This window comes from Eumetopias jubatus, unplaced genomic scaffold (assembly GCF_037043125.1).
Source record: "Eumetopias jubatus isolate StellerSeaLion01/CBP00866 unplaced genomic scaffold, mEumJub1_p1.0 scaffold_17, whole genome shotgun sequence".
NCBI classification, from domain to species: domain Eukaryota; kingdom Metazoa; phylum Chordata; class Mammalia; order Carnivora; family Otariidae; genus Eumetopias; species Eumetopias jubatus.
In genome coordinates this window covers 30,631,398-30,648,016 of record NW_028274823.1, presented here as the reverse complement: position 1 = coordinate 30,648,016, position 16,619 = coordinate 30,631,398, and the positions used below count along the sequence as shown (strand labels likewise).

The following is a 16,619-nucleotide window of genomic DNA, read 5'->3' as shown; positions in this document are numbered from 1 at the left end:
CTTGAGAATTAAAGATCATAACGACAAGAATGAGAATTTAAAAGTAAAGGTTTCCTGAATGTCCTCTGCTCTTTCTCTTAATTTCCTCTAGACTGTTTTCCTTCTATTGCACATTTCATGCACACTTTACATCATAATGACTATTTTATGAGTTGATGATTCTTTTATGAGAAATGGTTTACTGCGTAATCAAGCAGAGAGAGAATTGTCTCAAGGTTCACTTACAAGAAATGCAATTATGAATTGCTAAGTGTACTACTACTCACACAGAGAAGATTGAAATCTGTTTTTTGGGGTTTTTTTTGGTTTTTAAAATGTATTATTAGGCATTAATGTCAACATTTCTTTGCTTGTCAAGGCCAACTTATGACATTTCTACTTCATTCAGGGAATGAAATGACTCTAAAGACCTAGTAGTCTAGTGATCTATTACTGAGGGCAAATTTCTTTAACTGGAATTCAGCAAACATTCATGAATATACTGCTACACATAGGCAGTATGATAAGAGGAAGTAGGGAAGGACAAAAATGAATTATAGATATAACTGTTGCCCTCAAGGAACTAAAATTCTAGTAGGGAGAAAGGAAAATGACATACAACATGTATAGAGTATACTGAGAAACATGAAAACCAGAATTCATGGGCACTAAAGAAGGAGGGACCATTCACTACTAGTCAAGAGAAAGACAAACTTTTTATATTTGTTTTATAGGAAGTTATTCTAAATCACTGAGCTCCTTATATATAATCACTTATAATAACCAATAAAACTAACAAAAGAAGTTAATCTATTCAACATCTTTAAAAGTTCTGGTGTCAACCCACTGGATTTTTGATGTCTTCTTAGAATACACAAAGCTTCATTTCCATCCTTATGACAAGAAAAAGCCAGGTAATCTACAAAATTATTTCTTGAACTCATCAGAGACAGTTCAGAAATCTCAGGGCAACCAACTAATCTCAAAGACATGCACCTTCAAGCAGAGATGGGATACCTGTACTTGCTTACCTGGGGCAGAGCATGGGAGTAGAGATGCCAGACATCATACAAGCTGGTAAGAACTCAACTAAAAAGTTCAACAGATTGAAAAAGGCAGAATGTGGACTAGCAGGAGAGTACAGAATCCCTGGGAGTCTGAGATACAAAGGGAGTTTTGCATCCACATGCAGCCTCTTCTCTCTAAATCTCATTGGGTATACATTAAAATGATTGGTTGGGGGAGGGGAGGCAAGGAGGAGGGCAGGGCAGAAGAGCTGTCCTTGGTGGTTCAAGCCTGGAAGGGATGGGGTGAGGGTAGGAGAGGAGAATAACAGTTATTCCAGGAAAGACACTTTTCCTCTGTCTTCTCTAAGGTACAAAAGCTCTAAGCTGCTAGGGAACTGGAAGCACACCCTATCATTATCAGGGCACAGTTGAAAACACACTGCAATTGAGGGGGAGAAACAGAAATGGAAAAAACCCACTACCACTTGAGTGGAGCAGGAAACAGTCCTAGGCCCAGACCATTGGAGATTGTTTATCACCCAGAGTGAGGCTGAATCACTTATAAGAAAGCCCCACTTCTAAGACCTAAGACTAAGGCTGAACCAGAACAACAAAGAATAATTCTCCTCCCTCTTGCCTTTCCCAACTAAGCTAGCAGACACATAGTCATCCCACATGTACCTACCCATTGTCTTCAGCTGAATCAGAAACATTGTAATAGGCACTACCTTAGTATTATTCCCAAAGAGAACTCTCCCTACTCAAGGAAGCCTGTGATCAGCTGCAGTCTGGCCAAGACTCAGTGACCCAGTGGGTGGTCTAGCTTCTCCATAATACAGATAATATCTCCTTCCACTCCATCACTTCCTCACTCTCAGCATCTCCTCATTTGACTCTTACTTCCAGGTCCATGTCCATCAATTCTTGATGAAAAAATGTTATAATTAGTAGAGTCACTCCAAGATATCATCTCTCAGGAGATATCAGACCAAATATGTGCAGTCAGCTCCCTTTCTGGGACTTAGAACTAACTCATCCTCTTAACTCTTGGACCTTCTATCCATCTATTTATGTTGGTCAGCCCTTCTCATTTATCCCAAAATTGGGATATCCTCTTTGTGTACTGCATAGAGGAGACTTCATATCTATACTTTATAGCCAGAAAATATGTAACAGAAGAAATAAAACACATTTATATGTCTGTATAAGCTAGACAACAGCTCACTACCATGTGAAAGCAATTCAGCCCTCTCTAAGAGAACTGGATTAGAAAGAGTATTATCTTTTTGGAGCAAAAAATATCTCTTTATTGGTTGAGAACACTGAACACCATAAATTTTTAAATCATTCCACAAAGTATATTAATACACATACAATATTTACAACATAAAAATGAAGTTTTGAAATACAGAATAGGAAACACACCCACCCACCCCTAAATCAAGTTCCAAAGACATGAAAAAATCTACGGCAATCAACCTTAATGGAGTTGTGTCTTTCACTAGACAGATTTATATTAATGATCAGAAGTAAATATGAGAGTTAAATGTATATGAATTTTATTTAAAAAGTATTGTTTATTTCAAGTATAATTAACATACAGTGTTATATCAGTTTCAGGTTTACAATATCATGATTCAATAATTCTATACATGACTCAGTGCTCATCATAGTAAGTGTTCTCTTAATCCCCTTCATCTATTTCACCCATTCTCCTACCCACCTCCCTTCTGGCAACCACCGGTTCTCCATATTTAAGAGTCTATTTTTTTATCTCTTTTTTTCTTTATTCATTTATTTCTTAAATTCCACATATGAATGAAATCATATGGTATTTGTCTTTCTCTGACTGACTTGCTTCACTTAGCATTATACTCTCTAGATCCATCCATGTTGCAAATGGCCAGATTTTGTTCATTCTTATGGTTGAGTAATATTCCATTATATATATATTATAAAATTTATAAAATATATAAAATTTAAATATCTATAATATATAAATATACATATATGCCACATCTTCTTTTTCTGTTCATTTATTGATGAATACTTGTGTTACTTCCATATCTTCCCTATTGTAAATAATGCTGCAATAAACACTGGGGTGAATGTATCTTTTTGGATTAGTGTTTTTGTTTTCTTTGGGTAAATATCCAGTAGTGGAATTAGTGAGTCATATGGTAATTCTATTTTTAATTTTTTAAGGAACTTCCAAACTGTTTTCCACAGTCACCGCGTCAACTTGCACTCCCATCAACAGTGTATAAGTGTTCCTTTACCTCCACATTCTCACCGCTTGCTATTTCTTGTGTTTTTTATTTTAGCCATTCTGACAGATGTTCAGTGAAATCTCATTGGTGTTTTGATTTGCATTTCCCTGATGATTAGTGATGGTGAGTATCTTTTTGCGCCTGTTAGCCATTTATGTCTTCTTTGGAAAAATTTCTATTCATGTCATCTGTGCATTTTTTAATTGCATATTTTTTGTTGTTGAGTTATATAAGTGCTTTATATATTTTGGATATTAACACCTTATTGGATACATCATTTGCAAATATCTTCTCCCATTCTTTTTGTCTTTTTATTTGCTCATGGTTTCTTTCACTGTGCAAAAGTTTTTTATTTTGGTGTAGTCCCAACAGTTTCATTCACATCTACTTCCCTTGCCTCAGGAGACATATCTAGAAAAATGTTTCTACAGCTGATGTCAAAGAGATTACTGCCCATGTTTTCTTGTAGGAATCTTATGGTTTCAGGTCTCACATTTAGGTCTTTCATCCATTTTGAGTTTATTTTTGTGTAAAAAAGTGGTTCAGTTTCATTCTTTTGCATGTAGCCATCCAGTTTTCCCAACACCACTTGTTGAAGATTGTCTTTTTCCCATTGTATATTCTTGCCTCCTTTGTTGTAGATTAATTGGCCCTAAGAGCATGGGTTTATTCCTGGACTCTCTTCTGTTCCATTGATCTATGTGTTTATTTTTGTGCCAGTACCACACCATTTTGGTTACTACAGCTTTGTACTATATCTTGAAATCTAGGATTGTGATACCTCCAGTTGTGTTCCTTTTCAAGATTGCTTTGACTCTTCAGGGTCCTTTGTGGTTCCATACAAATTTTAGGATTATTTGTTCTAGTTCTGTGAAAAACGATGCTGTTGTTTTAATAGGAATTGCATTAAATCTGTTAGTTGCTTTGAGTAGTATGGCCACTTAACAATATTTGCTGTTCCAATCCATGAGCAAGGAATATCTTTCCATTTGTTTGTGCTGTCTTCAATTTCTTTCACCAATGTTTTATAGTTCTCAGAGCACAGGTCTTTCACTTCCCTGATTAAGTTTATTTCTAGCTATTTTATTCTTTTTGGCACAGTTGTAAATAGGATTGTTTGATTTCTCTAGCTGCTACTTCATGAGTAGTATATAGAAATGCAGTGAATTTCTGTACATTGATTATGTACCCTGAGACCTTACTGAATTCATGTATCAGTTCTAGTAGTTTCTTGGCACAGTCTTCAGGATTTTCTCTATACAGTATCATGTCGTCTACAAATAGTGGAAGTTGACTTCTTCCTTATCAATTTGGATGCCTTTTGTTACTTTTTCTTGTGTACCTGCTATGGCTAGGGCTTCCAGCACTATTTGAATAAAAGTGGTGAGAGTGTATATTCTTGTCTTGTTCCTGATCTTAAGGGAAAAGCTCTCAGTTTTTTACCATTGAGTAATGATGTTAGCTGTGGGTTTTTTCTAGATGGCCTTTATTATGTTAAGGTATGTTCTGTCTAAACCTACTTTGTTGAGAGTTTTTATCATGAATGGACGTTGTCCTTTGTCAAGTGCTTTTTCTACATCTGTTGATATGATAGCGTGGTTTTTATCCTTCCTCTTATTGATGTGATGCATCACATTGATTGATTTGTGAATACTGAACCACCCCTGCAGCCCAGGAATAAATCCCACTTGATTGTGATGAATGATTTTTTAAAATGCATTGTTGATTTTGATTTGTTAATATTTTCTTGAGGATTTTTGCATCTATGTTCATCAGAGATATTGGCCTATAGTACTCTTTTGTTGTAGTGTCTTTATCTGATTTTGGTATCAGGGTAATGCTGGCCTCATAAAATACATTTGGAATCTATCCTTTTTCTTCTACTTTTTGAAAGACTTTGAGAAGAATAGGTATTAATTTTTCTATGGTTTTTTAGTCTCTATTTCACTTATTTCTGCTCTAATCTTTATTATTTCCTTCTTTCTACTGGATTTGGGCTTTGTTTTCTAGCTGCGTTAGGTTGTTTATTTGAGATTTTTTTCTTGTTTATTTAGGTAGACCTGTATTGTTATAATCTTCCATCTTAAAACAGCTTTTGCTGCATCACAAAGATTATGGACCATTGTGTTTTCATTTTTATTTGTCTCAATGTATTTTTTAATTCCTCTTTCATTTCTTGGTTGACTCATGCATTGTTTAGTAGCATGTTATTTAACCTCCATGTATTTCTGTTCTTTCCAGATATTTTCTTGTGATTGACTTCTAGCTTTATACTGTTGTGGTCAGAAAAGATGCATGATATGATTTCAGTCTGTTTGAGTTTGTTAAGACTTGTTTTGTGGCCTAATATGTGATTTGTTCTGGAGAATGTTCCATGTGTACTTGAAAACAATGGGTATTCAGCTGTTTTAGTATGGAATGTTCTGAATATATCTGTTAGATCCAGCTGGTCCAACGTGTCATTCAAAGCCAGTTTCCTTGTGGATATTCTGTCTGGATGATCTATCCATTGATGTAAGTATGGTGTTAAAGTCCCCTCCTATTATTGCACTAGTATCAATTTCTTCCTTTACGTCTGTTAATAGTTGTTTTATATATTTCAGTGTTCCCATGCTGGTGCATAAATACTTATAATTGTTATATCTTCTTGTTGGATTATTCCCTTTATCATTTGTAGTGTCCTTCTTTGTCTCTTGTTATAGTCTTTGTTTTAAAGTCTATTTTGTCTGATTAAGTATTGCTTCCCTGGTTTTCTTTGTACTTCCATATGTATGATAAATGTTTTTCCTTCCTTCACCTTCTATCTGCATGTATCTTTAGGCCAGAAGTGAGTCTCCTGTAGACAGCATACAGATGGGTCTTGCTTTTATATCCATTCAGTCATCCTATGTCTTTTGATTGGAGTATTTAGTTCATTTACATTCAAAGTATTTATTGATAAAGTATGTACTTATTGCCATTTTGTCACTTCTTTATCGTTATTTTTATAGTTCTTCTCTGTTCTTTTCTTCTCTTGCTCTATTCCCTTATGGTTTGATGGGTTTCTTTAGTGATGTGCTTGGATTCCTTTCTTTTTATTTTTTGCATATATATTATAGGTTTTTGATTTGTGGTTACCATTAGTTTTGTATATAACATCCTATGCATATAGAAGTCTATATTAAGTTGATGGTAGCTTAAGTTTGAACCCATCCTAAAAGCCTTAAATTTTTACTCCCCCTGCCATCTCTTACGTATATAATATCATTCTTTACATCATAATAAAAAATTATTAATAATGAAGTTACCACAAGATCCAATCTAACATAGTATTATTTAGCATTTTTAAGCATTATCTGAAATAGGGAGTGCAGAATGAAAACCTTACATTTGCAGAGGACAGAAAATTTCCTAGATTGTAAGATGTCAAAGAAATGAGAAGAAAATCTAATTTGATCTCACAAAACATTATGAGAAGAAAAAATGTGGTGACTGAACTTTTAAGATAGTTTTATTTTTTTTCTAACAGTGCCAGTCTTTATTTGTTTTTATTGTGATTTCTTTCCCAATACAAAATTAATACATTTATACCATATAAATGAGAACATACAGAAAAGCAACAGTAAGAAAATAAAAATCACTCACAATCCTACCAAGGACACTCTCTGAAAGGTAGTTTTATAAAGGAAAGACATGGGTCTTAGAGGCAAATAATAATAACTATCAGATAATAATCATAAATATCAGTAGTTATCAGGTATCATACATCTTCTCATTCAATCCTTAATAATCCTTCAAAATAGCTATTACTCCTATTTACAGACAAGCTGTGGCTCAGAAAGTTTGAGTAGTTTGCCCAACACTACAACAATGGTTGTTGAATGCCTACATGAATGAATCTGTCTTAATCCTTAGCATCACTATCTCTGGAGTTATTTGGTTTTTCATATATCAAGACAAGAACTGACCCAGAAGTTGTAAATTCTGCCACTCTTGACCTTAATTATCTAGAACAGTTATGTGCTGGCAATTAGCAGCCTATAAAACAACAACAACAACAAAACCCTGAGGCATGATTATTAAGTTTTGATTCCTTGGCAACTTTAAATATCTGTGATATTTTTAGCTCACCTAATAGAAAACCAAATTTTATCATAGCAATTTCATTTCTGTACTTGATGGTCTTAAAGATACAAGCTTCATTAATACATCATTAGGAAGTTAGAGAAAAGTAAGTTTGGAGAAGAAACAGTGGTCCATCCCAGAGACTAAAACCTGGAGATGGAAAGTTGCTGAAAAAGCCTCTTGGGAATTGTGTCGAAGGATGCCAAACTCATTGTTACTAGTATATTTGTGAGTTGGTATTATTTGTAAGGAAAATGAATTCCTGAGAAATCTGTTCAGAATGTTGTGAATAAAATCAACCAGCAGAGGGGGCTGCCAAAAGAATATAGAAGTTACATAGTGCCTACCTTACCAACAGGTGGTATTACAAAAGTTTGTTTCAAACTTAATTGTTGAAGAATGCAGAATTCATTTCACCAAGTAAACCATATTCCAAATCTGCAATCAGCACTATGGCCTACAAGCGAAATAGAGCCCTGGTTATGTATGGCCTACAAGCTGAAAATGGCTTTCACATTCTTAAATGGTTGAAAAAAATCAAAAGATGACTGGTATTTCATGACACATAAAAATTACATGCAACTCAAATTTCAGTGCCCATAGATAAAAGTTTTATTGGAATACAGCCACAATCATGTGTTTATGTGTTGTCTAAGGCTGCTTTCATAAATAAGAGCAGAATTGCAACAGGCACCCTATCCCTCACAAAACCTAAAACACATAACTCACACATTATCTGGCCCTTTACAGAAAAATTTGCTGGTTCTCATTATAAATGAATATTACATTCCCAAGCTGGCTGGCAAAAAAATGCTATTATTTAAAATGTGATTGTACTATGGTATTAATAGCATTCCTAAGTCTATGCCTGGTGGCATACCAGCTGTGTAGGCATTTACTATCAGAGCAATCTTTTCAAAGTCATACTTTCCTACCTTTGCTTATGCTGTTCAGGCAATTTGGAATATCCTTCCCCAAACAAAATAAGTAAATAAATAAAAATAGCTAAGATTTGTGAGTTAACAAATTAAGCTTTTTCTAGGTAAGTATTGCATATGCACTGCTTTATTTACTCTTCACAACAATTCAGTGAAATAGTTACTATTAATATGCCCATTTACAAATGGGGAGATTGAGACCATAAGAAATTAAATATTGGCTCCAAGTATTACTTCTAGTAAGTGTTAGAGTCAGGATATAAACCCTGGCAATCTAGCACAATTTTGAATATTGTGCTATTATCCACAAACCCCAGGCTATAACCTTTTTTCAACTTTTGAAAGCCTTTCAACATTTAAGACTTAATTTAAATGCCAGCTTCTTCATGAAGCCCTTCTCCCAGATTCCCTATGCCCACAAGTTCGAAATAATGACATTAATTGTTTTATCATCCCTCTGCACATCTATGAAAGTATTCTTTACTCTGTATTCTAATTTATACATCCCCATTCCTCACCCCCCACAGGCACAAACACAAACAAAACGTGGATTTTAGGCTCACTGAGGACAGGGAACTACAGTTCACTATATAATCAGAGTAGTTGCTTTATAAATGCATTCCCTGATTGAGTGGATTAAAGTAGAAGCAGCTAGCTCCTGATATTAAACAAAATATTCTAACACAGAAAATCCCTCAGCTGGTAAAGATATTAAAATATTCTCATTATGAAAGGTAGAAAGCTTGGTTTCATTTGCTGTTCAAAGTGAGTCATAATCAAGAAATTCTCTGACCCACATAATCATCTCAAACAAGTCTTAAATATAGCCAAATACAGCATGGGGGGACAGTGTGAGGGAGCTTGAAGAAGTTCTTTTCATCATATAAGATCTAGCCAGAAAAACAGAAGCCCAAAATTCAGTCTCTCTTTGGGATTAAGACAATACTTTTTCAATCTTTTTTATTCTCTCAATATTTTATTTAACTAAATCCTACATAGAGATCCCAATTATAAAACAGACGAAACTAAAACTTGTGATTGAAGCCCTGGCAGTTGGCAAGGTTAGGAACAGAAGGATCTAGAATTCTTCCACCTCCAAGGGACACCTGGAGCACCACCACAAAATATCTAGGACACCGAGCACAATTTGGCTCGGGAAACCATATTGAAATAGATGTTAAGGGGCGCCTGGGTGGTGCAGTCATTAGGCGTCTGCGTTCGGCTCAGGTCGTGGTCCCAGGGTCCTGGGATCGAGCCCTGCATCGGGCTCCCTGCTCCACGGGAGGCCTGCTTCTCCCTCTCCCACTCCCCCTGCTTGTGTTCCCTCTCTCGCTGTGTCTCTCTCTGTCAAATAAATAAATAAAATCTTTAAAAAAGAAACAAATGTTAGCTCATCCATGCATTTTCATACATTTGTACTGTATTACTTACTAACTCATCAATTATACCTAGAACAAAATAGGCCCTCGAAGCAATCAGCAGTCAATATCTGCCTGTTGACATAATGGGAAGATAAATTTTGATAAATACAAGGTCAAGAAAAAATCTTGAGGAATCCAGGAGAGGACAGACATGAGAGGGCAATCATATCAGAGAATCACTGAACAACCAAAAGATAATGACCCTGGCACTATCAAGAGGGGGATGTGGAAGAAAGGACTCAGGGGGCCACATCCCAACATTTCAGGTTGACCCTAGAGCCACGGTTGGTAAAGAATGTGGCTACTTTTACTTATGACTCCAAAATGTCTCATGCTATTTAAGCCTTTGAAAGATAGGCTCTCTAGTGTTCTAGGATAATGATATCAAGGTGGAAACCCATGCTTAAACTGAAAAAAATTATATACTAATTAAATATTGGTTAGCAGACATATCAAGAAAGCATTCCATTTAATCCTTAACAGGACTACTGGCTGGGTTGGATCCAAGGCTCAAATAGCTATAACATTGCGTGGAGCAAGGTGACATCTCTAGCACCGTGGAACCAGAGCTCCAAGGGTACTGGAGATCAAGCTGACACCATGAGAGCCCAAGAGAAGAGGCAGAAAGCTGGCCTCCAGAGAGGAAAAAAAAAAAAAGAGAGAGAGAGAGAGGAAGGGATTTAAGGGGCTTTACCTATGATCTTCAAACTGGTAAGACCTGAAGGTCTCATAATTCCAAATGTCAATTCTTGGAAATTAAAAAAAAAAAAACTCTGGCTTGGGATTCAAAAAGTCTGCTTTGAAGTCCTGTTACTTCCACTTACTAGACCTATGACTTGTTATTTAACCTCTCTGATCTGTCCAGTGGGGCTAATAAAATTTGTTCCATCTCTCCGTGCTGCTTAACCTCTTACTAAAACGTGGATGATAAATTTCAAAATATTCAACTTAATGCTACTTAGTGCTCTTATCAGATGATCAGTTTAGAATCTACAGTTATTCTTGCCTATGCCTATGGGAGAACGACTGTGGAAAGATACACTAGTGTTTACAAATAGAGCAGAATCCCTAGAGAAAATTTTGCAACAAAACACTTGCATTGTGCAGGAAGTCCCAAAAGAGTAGAGCAAGCACGAGACAAGTATGGAGGAGGCCTCATTAGGATTCTTGGGACGAGAGGTGGAAACAATGTTGTTTATAAGTGGAAAGGAAAATCCTTGATTCCCCCAGGAATGAAGCACATGACAGCAGTTGAAGAGGAGGAAAAGAGGGAATCTTTGTTGACTACTGGTTCCCACAAAAAGTCACAGGCAATGAGACCCAAACTTTGGGAAAAAAATATGGGAAAGGAAATAACAAGGCAGTTAGGATCTAGGAAATTCCAATGCCCAAATCATTGACATTACTTCTGGGAGATCTTGTCAGTGATTCCAATGTCTAGGAAACAGGAATAAACCTAGTTAAAGACATACACACACACACACACACACACACACACACACACACACACACACATCTGTTTATATGTATGTATGTATATGTATATGTGTATACATATGTATATAATTTTTTAATTTATTTCCCAATTTAGGAACATTTGTCCTGTGTACTACCCATATATATATATATATATATATATATATATATATATATATATATATATAGTTGCTGCTTCGTGTCTCGTCTTACTCACCCTGCCCATTGCCACTAAAGGACAGTCAATAGAGGAAACCTACAGCCAGCATCCACTTCTCCAATACCCTCCTGCTTCAAGTTTAGAAGGGGCTTGTCTTAGAGATACTCAAGCCTACAATTGGTAAGATAGCTCAGCTACCTTCTAGGTTAAAGAGGTCTTCAGTGCTGGCCTAAAAACTCTAACTCTCCTTTATGTGCTTACTAACCTTATAAGGAGCTTTTTCATCTTCTGAGCTCTCAAATAATGGTAGTTGGATTTTTAAGAATCTTTTAGTTGAGAAAATACATAATAAAGAAAGATGCTGTGAACTCAAAACTTTTAAATGAAATTCAGTTTTTATTCATCACCATAATAAATGTGTATTTGATATATATAATTAATAAATATATAATTGAGAAGTTATATACACTATGCAAAACATAAAATTTATTTAGCCTACACATAGTAATTAGTATGTAAATGGATTAAAAAGCCTCTTCTAATTCTGAGGGTCCCAGAAACCTGTAGTCCACATGAGGAACCACTGATTTATAACACTAATAACAGAAAATGCATTTTGGGTTCTAATGGATCAACCAAGCCAAACTAATGATAATGGTTAAACGTTAGACTGAGGCAGTGATTCTCAACTTTTTCTTTTTATCATCTCCCCCAGCAGCCCTTTAGGACATTTGGTTTTTTTAATCACCCTCCCTCCTCCACGAAATTTTAATACCATACATATACTGTATATCTGTTTTATTGCTGTAGCCCTTTGAAGGCGCACAAACCATTGTAATATCTAAACTAATTTTTCTTAGGGGCTATATTGCCCCTATTGCAAATGTATGGACTAAGGAATTGTCTTATTTAAACCTTACACGAAGATGGGTATTATTATTATTCCCATTTTTATAGATAAAGACAGTGAGCCCTACAAGAGGTTAAATAAACTTACCCAGTTTGTCAGACTCACTAAGCCTACATGAGGACTGTGTGAAAACACTATATATGGCACATTTCCCAGGCCAGCCAATAAGATACCCACAAATACAATTACCCCTAAAGCATGACAATGTCAAAGCCATGCATTCTGCATCAGGAAAAGCTGCTATATAGTCAGGTTTTCTTTCTCTGACATTCATTATTTGACTAAGCCTAGAAAATGTTGGCTTGGTATCAGAGTAATTTTTGAGCACTACTGATCAAATGTACATTATTTAAAAATACTTATAAATGTTTTGAAATTTTCATTTCCTAATAATCCAAGAAATTTAAAAAATTATGGTTCTCAACAACTTAGAGGATATGTGAGAGCAGGTTTCACCATTAGGTAATTTTAGTAAGCAGCAATGATATTTATTTAGGTCAAATTAATTTTTTTACTATTATCTTCACAAACTGTTACCAAAACAGTTTGTGACTATTGTCGTAGGAGAACAGATGCATAAAATGTTGGTGTTAAAAAGATTCACAGAAGATAATCTCAACCGAAGCCCAACGATTGTACCCCTAGTTAGGAGAAAAATTAAGACTTGAATTACAGCTGAGAACTTTCTCTTTTCAACTGGAAGAACTAATTTAATTGAGGTGGCCACAAAAAGAAAATAAAATTAAAGATTTTAAAAAACAGAAGTTATGTTGACTGATTCCTAAGATATTTCCAAATTAGTAAGTCACTAAATGTAGTTTAAAGAAAAATGTGAAAGACTTCTGCTTCCAGCCGACATGAGTATAAGAATCAGACTTAACACATAAAATGATTTTTAAGACACCGGATATCAGACAACAAAGAATAATGCACCCTGAGGGATAAAGAAATAAGTTGGGCACTATAATTTCTCATCTTTCTGCCTTAAAGGGGGTTTATAGGCTATGACACAGGAAAGAAAACTTCTTGGTTTGAAGATGTGAAGATGAGAATCTGGGGAGACCAAGGCACCTAGTTCAGAGTACCAGAGAGTAGAGAGATGCAAAGAGACCTAACTCTGGATATCTAAAGAAAGTCCTCCTCAAGTATTCAGCAGAGTATAGATCAGCATATATGTATGAAGAAACTACCTGAGTCCATGGAAAGAACCATTCAAAAAATTATAGGAAACAGTGCCCAATGAACACCAAGACTGAGAATATTGCTAATTTCCACCAGCCAGACTGGAAAGATTCGTAATTCACAGCACATTGAATAGAGTATGCAGATGAGTCTGAAATGCCTCAGTTATGGAGACTATCAGCCCTAGACTGAACACTGCTCCTACCAAATCATAAAAACAAGACATGAAAGAGTCAAACAATTTCCATGTAATTTAACTCTATCCTTAAATGAAGCTCAAAACAATGTATAAGAATGTAAAAATATATAGATCCTGACAAGGTAAGATTCACAATACTGGCATTCAGTTAAAGATTACCTGATATGCAAAGAGGCAAGAAAACACAACCCAATACAAAGAAAATAATCAGTTAATCAAAACCAAACCGAAACTGACAGGTATATTAGAATTGGCAAAAAAAGAACTTTAAAACAATTACTGTAATTGTATTCTATATGTTTAGAAAGTAATAGGGGCATGGAAGATACAAAAAACAGACCAAATCAAGTTCTAGAGATAAAACCTACAAGTGTGAGGTTAAAAGTATACTGGATGGGATTAACAGTTGATTAGACAATTCAGGAAAAAATATTAATCAACTTGAAGGAGTAATACTGAAAACTATCCAAAATAAAACACATAGAGAAAAGAAGGATCCAAAAAAAAGAAAAGGTAATTAGTGAGATGCAGGACAATTTCAAGAAAACTAATATGCAGATAATTCAAATCTTGGACCAGAGAGAGGGTATAAAATTATTTAAGGAAATTATGGATGAAAACATTCAAAATTTGATGAAAACTACAGAAGCACAGATCCAAGAATCTCAAAGAACCCCAGGCATAAGAAACATAAAGAAAACTACATCAATGCACATCATAATCAAATTGCTCAAAACTAATGGTAAGATAAATACCATATGATTTCACTCATATGTGGAATTTAAGAAACAAAGCAAAAGAGCAAATGGAAAAAAGGGGGGGGCACGTGCAAACCAAGAAGCAGACTCTTAACTATAGGGAACAAACTGATGGTTATCAGAGCGGAAGTGGGTGGGAAATGGGTTAAATAGGTGATAGGGATTAAGGAGTGCATTTGTGAGGAGTGCCTGGTGATGTATGGAAGTGTTAAATCACTATATTCTACATCTGAAACTAATATAGTACTGTATGTTAACTAACTGGATTTATTTCTTATTTTTTAAATTTTTTAAAAGATTTTATTCTTAAATAATCTCTATACCTAACACGGGGCCTGAACTCACAACCCTGAGATCAAGAGTCACATGTTCTACTGACTGAGCCAAACAGATACCCCAACTAACTGGAATTTAAATAAAAACTTAAAAAAAATTTTTTTTAAAGAGAAAATCTTAAAAGCAGCCAGAAGAAAAAAATACATGTTACATACAGAGGAGCAAAGATAAGTAAGACTTCAGATTTCTCATTGGAAACAATGAGAGTGAGAAGATGGGAGTAACATCTTTAAAGTATTTTAAAAATAATTTTTAAAAACCAACAACCCTGTCAATATAGAATTTTATAGCTGGCAAAAACAGCTTTCAAAAAACAAAAGTGAAATAGAGACATTTTTAGATACATAAAAGGTCAAATAACTCATTATCAGCAGACCTAAAATACAAGAAATATTAAATAATGTTCTTAAGGCAGAAGGAAAATAATAGCAGATGGAAATCTGGATCAACACCAAAGAATAAAGAGTACTGGAAATGGGAAACATAGGGATAGATATATGATATTTTTGAATGATTTAAATATCTTTAAAAAGTAATTTGTTATAAGAAAAAAATAATAGCAATGTATTATGGAGTTTATGACATATAAAAGTAAAATGCAAAAAAAAATGTAAAATGCAGGGGTGCCTGAGTGTCTCAGTCAGTTGGGCATCTGCCTTCGGCTTAGATAATGATCCCAGGGTCCTGGGACTGAGCCTCACATTGGGCTCCCTGCTCAGTGGAGAGCCTGATTCTCCCTCTCTCTCTGCTGCTCCTCCTACTTGTGCACGCTCACTCACTCTCTCTCTCTCTCTCTGTCAAATAAATAAATAAATATATTAAAAAAGTAAAATGCATGACAACAGTGATACAAAGTCTAGGAGGGGACAAATGGATGTATATTATTATAAGCTTCTTAATACTACATATGAAGTGGTATAATGTCACTTGAAGGTATTCTATGAGAAGTTAAAGATGTACACTTTAAACCTTAAAAGCAATCACTAAAATAACAAAACAGAATTACAGTTAATAATCCAACAAATACAACAAAATGGAATCATAAAAAAATCAATTAATGCCAAAGAAGGTAGTGAAAAAGGATAAAGCAAAGACGGGACACATAGAAAACAAATAAGATGGCAGACTCAAACCTAAACATGTCAATAATCAATATAAATTCTCTAAACATCCTGATTAAAAAGCAAAGACTGGGTAAAAAAGCAAGATCAACCCTACGCTGCCTACAGAACGGCATTTTAAACATAAAGGAACAAAGAGGTTAAAAGCAAGAGGATGGGCAAAGATTTACCATGCTAACAGCAGTCACAAAAGTGAGAGTGGTTATATTTACAAACACAAAGTAGATTTCAGAGCAAAGAATATTAACAGGGATAAAGACAGTCATTTTATAATGATAAGGAGGTCAATAAATCAAGATAAAATAGTGATCCTAAATATTTGTGCACCTAATAACAGAGCTTCAAAATGCATGAAGCAAAAACTGATAGAATGACAAGAAGAAATAGACAAATGAACAATTTTGGTCAGAGATTTCAATACCACTCTCAATAATTTATAGAAAAGTATGCAGAAAATTAGCAAGGATAGAGTAGACTTGAACAACACTATCAAATAATGTGACCTGATAAATGTTTATAGAACATTCTACCTAATAGCAGAGTACTCATTCTTCTTAAGTACACAAAACATTTACCAAAATAGACCGTATTCTGGACCATAAAACAACAAATTTAAAAAAATTCAAGTTAGGGCACCTGGGTGGCTCAGATGGCTAAGCGTCTGCCTTCGGCTCAGGTCATGATCCCAGGGTCCTGGGATGGAGCCCTGCATTGGGCTCCTGGCTCAGCGGGAAGCTTGCTTCTCCCTCTCCCTCTGT

At 35.1% G+C, this 16,619-nt stretch overlaps 1 protein-coding gene across 4 annotated transcripts in view; it reads right to left on the bottom strand.

Annotated features, from left to right (window-relative positions):
* The window catches only part of HPSE2 (heparanase 2 (inactive)), a 667,506-nt gene that overhangs the window by 338,554 nt on the left and 312,333 nt on the right, over positions 1-16,619 (bottom strand). The gene's annotated exons all lie outside the window — the stretch shown is intronic.